The sequence below is a fragment of the Engraulis encrasicolus genome, chromosome 15 (genome assembly GCF_034702125.1).
Source record: "Engraulis encrasicolus isolate BLACKSEA-1 chromosome 15, IST_EnEncr_1.0, whole genome shotgun sequence".
NCBI lineage: Eukaryota > Metazoa > Chordata > Actinopteri > Clupeiformes > Engraulidae > Engraulis > Engraulis encrasicolus.
Genome location: NC_085871.1, coordinates 44,020,490 through 44,034,387, shown reverse-complemented (window position 1 = coordinate 44,034,387; position 13,898 = coordinate 44,020,490). Strand labels below are relative to the sequence as shown.

Sequence of the window (13,898 nt, the reverse complement as noted above, 5' to 3'; positions counted from 1 at the left end):
CAGCAGTTTTCTTTTTTTCATCCATTGGAATCATTCTGATGGCACACGTACATCTGCGTAGACAACGCAGGGTGTCACTTTGAATCAGACACTATAAAGATCTGTCATTCAGACAGGAGCACGAATACCTCCCCAACCTCGTTGTGGGCAAAGGTTTCAACTTGTCCAACCAGTAGACTCCTTTAATAACCAGGGTTACTGCTGAGAGAGAGAGAGAGAAAACATTGTCTGTGTCCTGCAAGGCATCCGGTGGGTCAGCATAAATATTTAGGTAATGGACCAGCAGCTTTCACATGAGCATAGGGAGCAACTAAGGCATTCCTTAAAGATTTTAAATTGGTATAGCGTAGTCAAAACATCTATGGTGTCATTCTAATCACGTAAAATTAGGAAGAAATCATACCTATGTTTCGAATATACACAATGTTAAAACAAAATCATTATTTCTTGTTCTCTCAATGAAGTCTTAAACACACATAAGCCATGTATGACAGGTACAGGTACACGTAATATTCACTTCGCCATCCGTGTCTATCAATCATCTTGGGATTTGTATCCACTCTCAAAGTCCATGTTCATAGAAAATGTCCAACTTGTAAGGAAAAACACAGTCTCACACTTGCATTCTCCATTGGCTGTGGAGAAGTCAAAACCTCTAAAGTTGAGGGGAGCTCCTTGCCCACCAGTACTGAGACGGACGGTATGTAAACATTCAGTCCCTTTTGATGCAACCGGGCGGCTCTCTCCACTCCAAGTCTTAACGTGCAACCAGGGAAGCTGACAAGGGGAACAGTTGCCCCGGGCCCTGGGAGAAGGGGGGCAGAATTGGGTCCTCACTACATTGCATGTATTGGGTGAGGGGGCCCTTTCAGATGACTTTGTCCCGGGCCCAGCCAAATCTGTCAGCGGCCCTGCGTGCAACTCGGGACTTTTCCTGCTGAAAATGAAGAACAGCGAAAAGTATTCTACTCTAAACATTTATCATTCTCAATGTGTTTCTAAATATGGTTAGTGAAATCAACATTGTTGTAAGTAAATGTGTTAGTTTTGGTTAGGGGTGAAGTTTCAGAACAAGATCTCATTTAACATGCATTTGTTTGATGCACTATTCATTAATTTGAGGAGTAGCACATTTCAAAAACAGTCATTATTCCATGTGCTTTAAAGAATTACCAAACAAAATAAAACATTATGCATAAAACATCTGTAAATATCCTAAAATGTCTCTCCTGTTTGAGGCATGTGTCATCCACATGACTCAATAACACTGAAGTCATACCTAAACAGGCTTTGAGCACAGTAAACGAGGAGGATAATTGTTAACACAAAAACAAAAGTCCACAAAAGAAAATCAAACCAATTCGGAGAGAAAATAAAAACAAAATACAGCATAACCCAGAAAGTTATAAACCAAAAATAAAATAAAAAGTAAAACACAAACAATTCCAAACACCCTGCACCCTCCATCACAGAGGTGCATACATCAATACAGGAAAAGGCAAACACAGTCAGCAATTTGCCGCACAGAAAGAAGCCCTCAGTGGTCAACTTAACCACACACAGACAGTAACAAGGAGAAGTGTGCAGCTGGAACAGAGTAGAGAGCTGTAAAATAAAAACAAATAAAAACCCATGTCACCAGTGCTGACAAAACAAAACCCAAAACATTGTTGCATAACCAATACTTGAAATAAAATAGACAGCACTATTACATGAGGACAACATTTATCAAAAGTACAACAAAATGATGAAAAACAACTTTACTACATCCAGTAAAGCCCTGAAAATACTCCATGCAGAGTGGACCTGACGTCAATTATTCAAGAAATTAATTATCAACTTTGGACTGCAATTTCATAACTACACCACTGGGAGAACCTCCCCAGAAGTAATAACCAGTACACCAAGGCACAACAGGCTCGGATAGATATGCACAGAGACGTTCCCTTTTGTTGACATAAAAAGTATTTTATGTACTGACACAAAACATAAAACAAATCACAAAATACTCTGAACTGGCCGTGCTGCCGAAATAAAAAGGAAGGGGGGAAATCCAGAGTGTCTGCCCTAAATATTGCAAAGCATCAGGTCTCAGGGCAGGTTAACTGTGTGGACCGATAAAGGTACTCAAGATTAAATGCGCACAGACACACACACCACGGCAAGTAGGCGATTCAATCAGAGGGAGTACATACTACAAGCAAATCCGGTCAACACCAGTCATTACACACCGGCGAGTTAATTCCAACGGTTGCACTACACACACAACTAGAATGGGCACTCGGTAGAGCGCAAACCTTCGCCTACGCCACTTATTTTTTTCTGGCCATCTTCAGAGTGTGGGGCGTAACATTCTCCAAATTTTGGTGTTAGTTTCATTTAAATTGGACCGGAATATCGTAATATTACATATTTGGCCCAGTCTTGACCTCTCATTCAATTCCGCATGCACACGTTGTTCTGGCATATAGTGCTTGGCGAAGAAAAACGTTTATGACCTTTTCGTGACCTTGACCTTGACCTTTGACCCAATCAATCCCAAAAAGTAATCGATTGTTCCTTGGGTCATGACCAATCATCCCAGTAAATTTCATAAAAATCGGCTGAATTTACGTTTTCGACCTTTTCGTGACCTTTGACCTTTGACCCAATCACTCCAAAAAAGTAATCGATTGTCCCTTGGGTGATGACCAATCATCCCAGTAAATTTCATATAAATCGGCTCAATGTACATTTTTTACCTTTTCGTGACCTTGACCTTTGACCCACTCACTCCCAAAAAGTAATCAATTGTTCCTTGGGTCATGACCAATCATCCCACTAAATTTCATCAAAATCGGCTCAGTTTTGTCTGAGTTATACGAAGTACAAACACAAATTTTGACCTTGACCTTTGACCTTTGACCCAATCACTCCCAAAAACTAATCGATTGTTCCTTGGGTCATCACCAATCATCCCACCAAATTGCATAAAAATCGGCTGAATTTACGTTTTTGACCTTTTCGTGACCTTTGACCTTTGACCCAATCACTCCAAAAAAGTAATCGATTGTCCCTTGGGTGATGACCAATCATCCCAGTAAATTTCATATAAATCGGCTCAATGTACATTTTTGACCTTTTCGTGACCTTGACCTTTGACCCAATCACTCCCAAAAAGTAATCGATTGTTCCTTGGGTCATGACCAATCATCCCACTAAATTTCATCAAAATCGGCTCAGTTTTGTCTGAGTTATACGAAGTACAAACACAAATTTTGACCTTGACCTTTGACCTTTGACCTAATCACTCCCAAAAACGAATCGATTGTTCCTTGGGTCATGACCAATCATCCCACCAAATGTCATAAAAATTGGCTCAATGTACGTTTTTGACCTTTTCGTGACCTTGACCTTTGACCTTTGACCCAATCACTCCCAAAAAGTAATCGATTGTTCCTCGGGTCATGACGAATCATCCCACTAAATTTCATAAAGATCGGCTCAGTTCTGTCTGAGTTATACGAAGTACAAACAAACATTTTGACCTTGACCTTTGACCTTTGACCCAATCACTCCCAAAAACTAATCGATTGTTCCTTGGGTCATGACCAATCATCCCACCAAATGTCATAAAAATTGGCTCAATGTACGTTTTTGACCTTTTCGTGACCTTGACCTTTGACCTTTGACCCAATCACTCCCAAAAAGTAATCGATTGTTCCTCGGGTCATGACGAATCATCCCACTAAATTTCATAAAGATCGGCTCAGTTCTGTCTGAGTTATACGAAGTACAAACAAACATTTTGACCTTGACCTTTGACCCAATCACTCCCAAAAACTAATCGATTGTTCCTTGGGTCATGACCAATCATCCCACCAAATTTCATAAAAATCGGCTCAGTTCTGTCTGAGTTATACGAAGTACATACAAACAAACATATTAACAAATAAATTAATTAATAAATAAATACACAGCGGTCAAAACATAACCTTCGGCGACTTTGTCTTGGCGAAGGTAAATATAGGCTACTGATGCTACCCAGGATGTCACGGTACAGACAGACGTGGACCACAAATGCGTCACGTTTTGGGGTGTTTATTTAAGTTCAGGGGAAAGGGGATTGGGAGAAGGTGGTTTCCAGGGTTTGTAGAGGTTACCGGGATGGCAGAGGTTCCAGAGGTTCCTGTGTGGGTGTGCCCCCCCGTCGGCAGAAGTGGCTCCTATGGAGATGATGGAAGACGACTCCGGACGGAAGAATCCTGGGGGGAACACACACACAACAGGGCAGAATGAATGGGGTGCAGGAGTACAGTTCAGGGCAATGCAGAAATCGAAGTCACAAGGAAGAGGGCAGGTCAGATTTACCGGGGTTGAGAATAGTTGGAGATCCAGAGGGCAAAGGCAGGTCGAGGTTCAGGGCAGAAGAGTAGACAGAGTCGGGGACAAAAGGCAGGTCGGGTTTCCGGGTCAGGAGAGCAGAGCAGAGCACAGGCAGGTCCGGGTTCAGGAGTCAGGAGAAGAGCTTAGACAAGCAGGTAAACAGGTGCAGGCTTCGCAGACGTTCTGACAAAGGTAGACTGAAAAACAGGGCTTTAAATACTGTTGGTGATGAGCAGGAAATGCAGTGCAGCTGGTGGGTTAATGAGAACAGATCAGAGCAGAGCAGAGCAGACACAGGTGAAGCTAATTAGACAGAGCAGAGTGAGTAGTGAGCAGAGAGGCAGATAATTGATCGCAATTAGAGAGAGTTACCAGGCCAGGTGAGAGAGCCCATGACACAGGAGCCTGCCCTAAGCGGATGAAATAACGAGTCAGGAGTGCGTAAACACTCCGGACAGCCATCTAAATAGACGGGAAGGGAGGAGGCGGCCAGCACGACACAAACCAAAGAAAACAAACAAACAGAAAAGAATATATATATATAAAAAAATACGGTTGGGCAAAACAGCGATGGGCCAACTGCCCATGGTGAATGTAAATGCTCAGACCCTCGGCGACACTCTCCTCACAACATGACAGGGCGAGAGGAGTTAGAACAGTTCGGATAACAGGGTCTGTCCAACCTAAACACAGACAAAAGGGACGTGGCCAGGGTGCTTGTCCGCGCGTAACCGGACCTCAGCACAGACCACAAAGGCAGAGGTTAAACCCCCGTAGACACTCGAACACCGGGAGAGCTCTAAAAACCTACTATTGCTGGTGTTTTTATTAAAAAAACCATGGCCTAGTCGCCACTAACTAATTAGCCACTCAGTGGCCAAGCGTCTCATTACGTCTTTTCACTACGGCAAGACTGGGGGACACATTGTCTGGTGAACTGCACGGTTCAACCCGTTACACACAAATGGACAGAATCGGCACAGGGAAAACAACAAGCATGCAACATAAAATTACTACAGCCACAGACATAGTTGGCTAGTAGTTAGGTCTGCATTAAACACTTCGCAACAGAACCAAACATATTGGCATGCAGTTCTCACTGTCCGTCGTTCATGAGGTCATGGTAGATGTAGGGGCTTAGCCCAACTCCCGTCAGTGAGGACAGCGCACTTAAAACAGGGAGAAAAAAAAACAAAGTACGGGAACACGCCATCAAAACACAACACACAATACATCAAACTGGCAACACAAACCACCTTGCTGTCCACATCGTTACAACTAATAAGATAGGATGAGATTTGTCCTCACATAAACCTGTGGCACATAACCACTTTTAAAGCAATAAAATTAAGTCATAACTGTGTCTCATAATATTTTGAAACAAGTAGGCTTATATAAAATGTAAGGTTAAATCTCACCCAACTTGTACATTTAGACATAACCAACCATAAACCATCCTTAAAGCAAAATAAAACCCAGACAGAGTCAAACAAAACTGACAAATAAAATAAAGAAATAAATCACAGTTGGGAGATAGCAAAACAAACCAACTGCTTTAAAGGTGGGATAGGAGATGTTTTCCTGGCACATTTTTTACCATATCATCTGAAAAACTCCTCATGACGCCATAGCACCCATTAAAATAGAGTGTTTGGAAAAAAAACGAAATCTTTTGGTCCAGTGTAGAGGGCGTAGTCAGAAGAAAACGGCAACCAATAGAAGTAATACTCATCATCACTTCTATTGGTTTCTGACACGTCCATCAACCGCCAGCACTCACCCCTCCTCCCTGCGCGTTCACCGACTCGTGAACTTGACCGACCCCGCCCCCATCATTCATGCACACGCGACGAGGCTCATCATCACTCGGCTAGTAGCAAGGTAACGAGAGTTAGCAGCAGGCTGAGCTACTTGGAAACTTTGGTGGCTTTTGCAGAGCTACAGGAAGAACTTTAGCTTTTGGAACACTGGACTAACCATGTCAGGATAACATACTCCCTTGGATAGTCATCGGACTCGCAAGACCAGACTCCAACACGGGCTGAAAATTGGACATGGGACCGACACTCTTGGACACAGATGTCGGCTACGGCAGCGGCTTCAAATACGCTTTGGTGACCATATTTCTAATCGAGAGGTGAGGTAACATATTTGTCTGTATAATATTTGGTGAATTGGTTTAGGACACAGTGGTGTCTTTTTTTAAGCAAGTATAGTATCCATTGAGAGGGGTCAGAGGATTAGGTCAAGCTCCAACATGTAAGCTTATAGCTGCTACCTTGCTTAACATAGCTGCTACCTTAATCGCGTTATTTTTGGTGTTTTTTCCCCCCTGTGGCATTTATTCTGTGCACATAAACACTGTAACTCAGACGGTTACTCTTGTGTGTTTTGCTACTAGTTATGCGAACGACCCAGACAAACCAGCTGGGAGGACGGAAGCACCCCTTCTCCACCTGCGTTCAGTAACTACGGATTCACCCCGTAGTAAGTAACCATGTTTACGCACACATTACTTTGACCAGCAAAGCCCATGTCTTTCTAGTGGTTTACAAAAATATATCGTTTGCATGTTTTGCTTTGCCTTTGGGTACATTCTCTGTTGTATGACGCTGGTAATAGTAGCAAGCACAAGCACAACCTGTTCGCCGCTCCAGCATTGCAAAATAGATTGCCTTTGGGTTTTCAAATGTTTACAATGTCAACGACATCAGCGAGTTAACAACATTACACCCACAATCATGTACATTGTGGGTGTAATGTTGTTAACTCGCTGATGTCGTTTTTGAGAAGACAGTAGTTTTGCATTTGATAAATACCACCTAATGACCATGACGGCTACACAGCAGATCTTTATTGTGATGGCTACACTGAATGATCACATGGAGATGCCGGTACATTATTTGTTTTTACCCTGGTTATATTGAAATGTTCTGCTTTGTCCATTCCAAGGTTGTGGTGTTTTCCATAGCTGTTCCTTGATCCTGTATCACAACATATCAAGGCTGCCAAGTAAATGAAGAATGAATCACTGCACACTGGTAGTTTATTTTATTCATGTTTGTGGGTGTAATTTCGTCCAGTTGCAGATAGGCCTATCCTTTTTGGAATGATCTGCCTTTGAAAAACAATGGTTCTATCTGACAAAAGCGAACAGATCCTGTAGTTGTAATTGATGCACTAAATCAGTGTTTCTCAACCTTTTTTTTAGGCGAGGCACCCTTTCAATTCATGAAAAATTTCAAGGCACCCCAAACCAACAAGCCGTAATATAGCATCACATCCATACCACACAAGCTTAGAAAAGTAACACATTTGGAGACACACAACCTAGTCGCACGACCTACGTTCAAAGTTGCAGCTGGGGTGACCAATATTTACTTTATTGTGCGTAAATGGCAGATCAAAGATTCCACTGACTAACATTAACTTATCAATTTTGACAAATATGTTTTATGTTATATAATTTATTTATCAGCCACGTTTCCGCGGCACCCCTGAGGGGGCCCTACGGCACCCCAGGGTGCCCCGGCACCCCTGTTGAGAAACACTGCACTAAATTATCATATTCCTATGTGGGACACTTTTCAGTCTTTGAGGTTGCTGGAATCAACACAGACTACCTCCATTCACCTTATCAGTACACTTTGCATGTTTTTTGTATACTTGTCCCCTTTGTGTATTGCTGCTAATCTTTCTATTTCTAGGTTCTGTTGGTTGCATGCAGATTGTGCCAGATGATTTATCTGTCTATGGTCTTAGCATGGGCTCTGTGCTAATATGCAATTTGTGCTCTTTTTTCCCTCAGGTCAACAGCAGACAGGGTCCTTCCACAACCACATACTTATGCCAGTAAAAGCTACAGCTTTTCTCCTCCGATCCAAGAAGCCTGGACTGCAGTCACCATCTCAACACACCAACCAAGAGAAAGGCGGCTGGCTCAATTCAGTATGTAGTTCTGTAAATAAGATCTTCACAGCCCCCCATGGTGCATTTACATTTATTTTTGTAAGGTAAAAACAATGCTGATTACAGAACATAACTTGGGCCATGAATGAAATTTGAGGTAGCAGCCAGCCATCACCTGATGGTGAGAGGTGGTCCTAAGATCAGAGAGAAGCAGGTTGAAATCCCATCCTTACCTCTCCCTACCTACACCTCCATCCACAGTCCACTTTGGTCCTGGGACTGTAGCCAACACCCTGTAAAACCCTGCTGTGTAATTTGATGTAATGTAGCCCTAATATAGTCTAACACATTGCTTGTTTCAGATATGGAAAATTGCACAATAAAAGTTCCAGGACATGAAGGCTGCATACTGTGAACGTCAACCTTCAGGGCACCGTCCTGCGCAGAAGACTTTCTACCCTAAGAGGGATGGCTGACCGCAGACACTCACAACCAGGTGAGCCCAGATAAAGGAGTTATTTTTGGTGTCCCTGCCCCAACAACCCAGGTTACTTACATTTAAAATGTCACTGGAGCTACTGTCAGATATGTGATTTCTAATTCTGTTCATCTTTTTACAGCACAGACGCCTCCAACCTCAGACTAGGCCCTTCACAGTTGCTGCACTTACCCACCTTCCCCGAGTTTTTGTGTGGTAATGACATGTAAATATAGTATAAAGTAATGTATCTAGTGTCATGTGTAATACATTGTTTAAATTGTCCATACATTTCAATGACGGTAAATATTGGTGGACACAATTTGACTGTGTGGCTTTTTTTTTATTCATTCTCTGACTGAAAATGCATGGTTACATAACAGTGTTAATTTCGTCAACTATGACTATGACTAAAATATTTCGTCAATGCCCTTTTTTGATTTTCGTCATTTAGACTGAGACTAAGACTAAATTGGGAAGGCAATGACTAAAATATGACTAAGACTAAAATTGATTTTCGTCATTGTGACTAAGACTAAGACAAAATTTTAAAAAGCTGACGAAATTAACACCGTTTTTCAATAAAATTTAGAAAAAGAGAACCAGTGTGTGAAGAAGGTCTATTCTGTACAGTCAATGATATGTTATAAAGAGAAGCCGTGTGCGGAGAGGGTTTATTCTGTACAGTCAATGATATATGTTCAGAAGAGAAGCAGTGTGTGGAGAAGTTCTATTATGGACAGTGTCGACTAAAATGACTAAAATGACTAAAAATTGACTAAGACTAAAATTGATTTTCGTCATTTAGACTAAGACTAAGACTAAATTGGGAAGGCAATGACTAAAATATGACTAAGACTAAAATTGATTTTCGTCATTGTGACTAAGACTACGACTAAATCAAAAAAAGCTGACAAAATTAACACTGTTACATAATTTATATATTCCACAAGACCACAATCAGAAGATTATTTGACAGGTTGCATTTATTTTCTATGTATGAAAAAAAACAACAAGACAAACGTGGTTCCAAACCAAAAAGGTGACATGTATAAATGTACAGATGAATGCTCCTACAGATAATGAAAAATAATAAAACTCTGCACACTGCCGGTTTGTGTGTTTTATACCGTACTCTGTATAAACCTTTTATATTGCTCTAGTGGAGCAGGGTAACCCTGGCTAATCCTGGGTATTGTACTGTGTATTACAACGTCAACCCTGTTCAAGTGCCCCATACTGTCTGTAGGCTGCATGCCTGAAGAGTCCGTTTCTCTCACCTGGTCCTACATCAGCCCAAAGTCTTCCATCAAAACTGAGAACACCACAGCATTTCCTTTCAATGTTCATGGGCATCTCCTTACAGATTGCGCAGAGGCGCCAGGTTGGTTGTGCTACTGGGCTGTGACTGAGGACCAGATGTCATGTGCCAGGTCGAACATCAAACTGGGGTCACGGGTCAGGGCACGCTGCAGTAACCGATGGGATTGCTTCAAATTCAATGATTGAATCAAGGCCTGCAAAGCAATAAATACATTTTATGTAGTGCATTTTCTATTTGATGATGGGGACTAAACAACTCTATTGACAATAAGACCAACATGGACATAAGCAATCATTATTGTGTATATAAATAAAGATGTGCCAATTGTATGCATACAACGTTTTGCAGTCAATTTCTTACAAACTGGTGTTGTGCCAGGGGTTACACAGATGTATGAAGTAGATGGGCTTTTATGGATGTACTTGAACTACCACTGGTGTTGTGTACCTACAACCATGTAATATCACACTACTACTCATAGGAGTAGAAATAATGTAATGGTTATCACAACAGGTGTGCTCGTGTAGCCTACTCGATATAGAGTACATCTGTTGTGATAACATCCATTACAATACTTGAACATCTGGAGGAATACAGCAGGACATAATGTTATTGTGGGATGAATGTACATCCTTACAGTTAGCAGGGCGTCAATTCTGTTGGAGTCTTCCTAATCAATATCCCCGACCTCTGCTGCGTCTATCTTCCTCCTCTTCCATCTCTGGTCATCGGTCCTACTGGGCTGTTAGGTCGTTATGATTGTGATGGGCCAGGAAAGTCAGAGCTGGAGCTCTCGTGGTCGTGGAAGGTCTAAAGCATATGAAAATATCGTCAGCCAAAACAATTTCATTAGCGTTGATCAGTTCGGTTGTTTTTCTTTACTCCCTCTGTTCCTGTGTCTGCGCGTGCGACAATCCAAGTGAAATCTCCCCGTAAGATTCGTACATAACTGACGTCCTTGCCTAAAACACTACGGATTGTGGTGTCGGGTATATATAAATACAATAGTAAAATGTATATTGCTGTACACATCTGTCAAAATAAATCCATGTGTCAGTACTGTAGCTGGCTACTGTCTAGGGATGACGGTATCTGCCATCAGTGTTAGGAAGTTAGAATGAGATATCTAAGTAACACGTATCAAGTCAAGTTCAATAACAGTATAGGCCTACATCTACTGTCATCAATATTTCTTGAAATGGCAACCATGACGGCCTGTGCGTTTATTGTGATGTTGAACATTCTTACCGTAGCCGGAGACAGTGCCATGGCTGGAAGTTAGCTTGGCTAATCGATTTGTCGTGGCTTCTAGACCCGCCTCGTGAGCTCTCGTGGGTTCCCGGGATAATCCGAACACTTGACAGACTGCATGCGCGTTCATGTGTTTTGAAGGCGTGGCTTTGAGGGGAGGGCTGAAGGGAGAGGCGGGCTGTGTATTTTCAAAAATATAGCTCACAGGAACCGTTTTCAAAGATCTCCAACCCTACCTTTAATGACCAGACAAGTGAGTCCAGTTAGGTAAACCCAACTACGGCACAGTCGAGGTACTCAACCCCAGTGTGAGGAAGTGCCTTCATGCACACCGGACCTCCAGAGACATCCAGTAACAGTCATGGAAAAGTTAAGTACCACAGTACTGCAGGATAATGACATAACACAGTGTCGTGATCAATGCATCACAAATTCAGTAGTGTCATTCAGGTAACAGGAAATTCATGACACTATGTCTGAACGGATTAAAAGAAAAGGGGAAAGAAAACAGAATTATCCCTCAGAAAAGCATAAACCTACGTTCAAACCAGTATTAAAACTCCAAAATAACCCAAAAAACAAACAGATTCATTAGGGCTTATGAAACATGTGAAAGTTTCAAAGACTACTCAAATTACTCAAATGGTCTTGGCTTCTAGAAAGTTGCAGGTTCACAATGAAAGTTCACAAACAAAAACAAATACATTGTGGAAACAAAATGTATAAAAATAAAATGAAAAGAACCTCCATGTCGCCACAGCCCATCATATGCGACAGAACAAAAATGGTCCCCAAAAATAACTTTGCAGTAAATAAAAACACATACCCATTGTTTTGCTGTTTATACTCAGGAAAGTCAAATGTCTCTCGGACATTCTGGAGAATCACACCAACACGGATCAGACCGTCCTTCACTAGACGTCACAATCACTCATTCTCCCACGTGCACTTCAGTGAGGCAAACCACTCACATACACAACCCGGGGAGTGACACACACCCACACACACAGCATTCACACAGCCGGCATTCAACATGAACAAACATGGACATGGACATGGACACAAACATGAACATGGGCCCATTTAGACAAACACAGACGTACAGACAGGTAGCCTAACCTATCAATTAAGAAAAAGTGTTAAGTTATGTCACACTCACTGCTCATTGACGAAGTGGAAGGGATATTTCGCAAGTTATCGCCATTGCCAGCTAACTTCCACTGCGACAAGAGCAAGTTGGGTGTGCACACTAGACATTGAACAAATCAGTTCTTCTAAGTATATTTGTCATCTCCACTCGAGTTCTTCTTGTCTAGGGAACAATGTCGAGCCCAATGACCCGTCATGCCACATGCAAAGCACAAATTATATTTTCGTCTCTCACCCATACACCCTAAGCGTCCTCTACCCCTCCCCCTCCTCTGGGCACGGCTGCCACGCACTGGATTCTCAGTCTTTGGGAAAGAGAGTGCTCGAAAATCATGATAGAGTGTTCGAAAATCATCCAATAAGTCTCGATCTGCAGTCTGGGAATAATTTTCCACTACTGAGGATTGGGAGCGAGTATTTGTTCTACTCATTGTAGGGGTGGCAGAATTGACCTCGAGGGTCATCACCCCCTTTAACACATTGTGTGAGTAGAGAGGAAATGGGACAGGCGTCCGTTCAACTCAAGCTACGGCAAGAGCGTCAGGGGGAACAACTATAGTAGGCCTACAGGGTGTTGTGAGTGGAGCTGGAGGGTCCTGATATTGACCTCCTTCCTCACACCTTGTAACAGTCATCACATGGTCATCAGACACATACACAACAGTATCATCGTCATGTACTTTGTCAGTTTGCATATGCTTCATTTGCATATTCCTAAGTTTTGCTTCAGCAAGCCACAATTCACACACTCTGGCTTCTTCTTCATACTCAGCCATTTTTTCTTTGTGGCGAAGAAGCACATTTTCTAATAAGGCCTCACAATTTTCAATTGTAAGGCTTCCATTAAAGCCATATTTTACATTCCATCGCCTCACATAAGCTGAGGAGCCAGAATGCCGTTTTTCCATAAATTCAATATCACCACCATGATCAGGCTTTGGATTTGTGGTACCCATGACATAAAATGAGCTCGCTTCAAGAGATATAACGTGGTGTGACAAACCACCAGTTAGACTCTCAAAACAAAATATCACAAAGAAAGAGTACCTCAGCGTCTTGCCAAGGTTCAAATGTCACCATATGTCACCGGCTTAGGCAACACAAGTGGCTAAAAATAATTTAGAAAAAAACTTTCATCAATTTTGACAAAACAAAACAGAAAGATGTCCAACTATTACTGTACGACCTGCAGTTCTAAATTAAACACAAAGAAGTAAAATAGCACTGCATTTCGGGGAAGCATCCTCTGTCTCAACTATGACAAAATTTTGAAAAGTTAAAGTCTAATTGCAGAAGTTTAAAATTGCCATCAACAGAATTTGTTCAGTATCCAACTATTACTTTACACATGTAGCTAACAGCCAACTGCGGGGAAGTACTGCTCATTAACTGACATGCAATAAATTAAACCTTCCGTATGAT

General features: G+C 42.0%; 2 long non-coding RNA genes across 3 annotated transcripts; one reads left to right on the top strand and one right to left on the bottom strand.

The window, feature by feature from the left end:
* Positions 1 to 6,782: 6,782 nt before the first annotated feature.
* On the top strand, positions 6,783 to 9,080 carry LOC134464669 (uncharacterized). Of its 2 annotated transcripts, XR_010038008.1 has the most exons (4): positions 6,783 to 6,852; positions 8,174 to 8,313; positions 8,637 to 8,770; positions 8,895 to 9,080. It is a non-coding gene; the product is annotated as an uncharacterized LOC134464669 (long non-coding RNA). The 2 variants fall into 2 exon arrangements; XR_010038007.1 differs by lacking the exon at positions 6,783 to 6,852 and having other exon boundaries at positions 7,963 to 8,313.
* A 661-nt stretch (positions 9,081 to 9,741) lies between these two features.
* On the bottom strand, positions 9,742 to 11,529 carry LOC134464668 (uncharacterized). The gene is made up of 3 exons (XR_010038006.1): positions 11,325 to 11,529; positions 10,714 to 10,886; positions 9,742 to 10,269 (listed from the first exon to the last, which is right to left on the bottom strand). It is a non-coding gene; the product is annotated as an uncharacterized LOC134464668 (long non-coding RNA).
* Between the last annotated feature and the right edge of the window lie 2,369 nt (positions 11,530 to 13,898).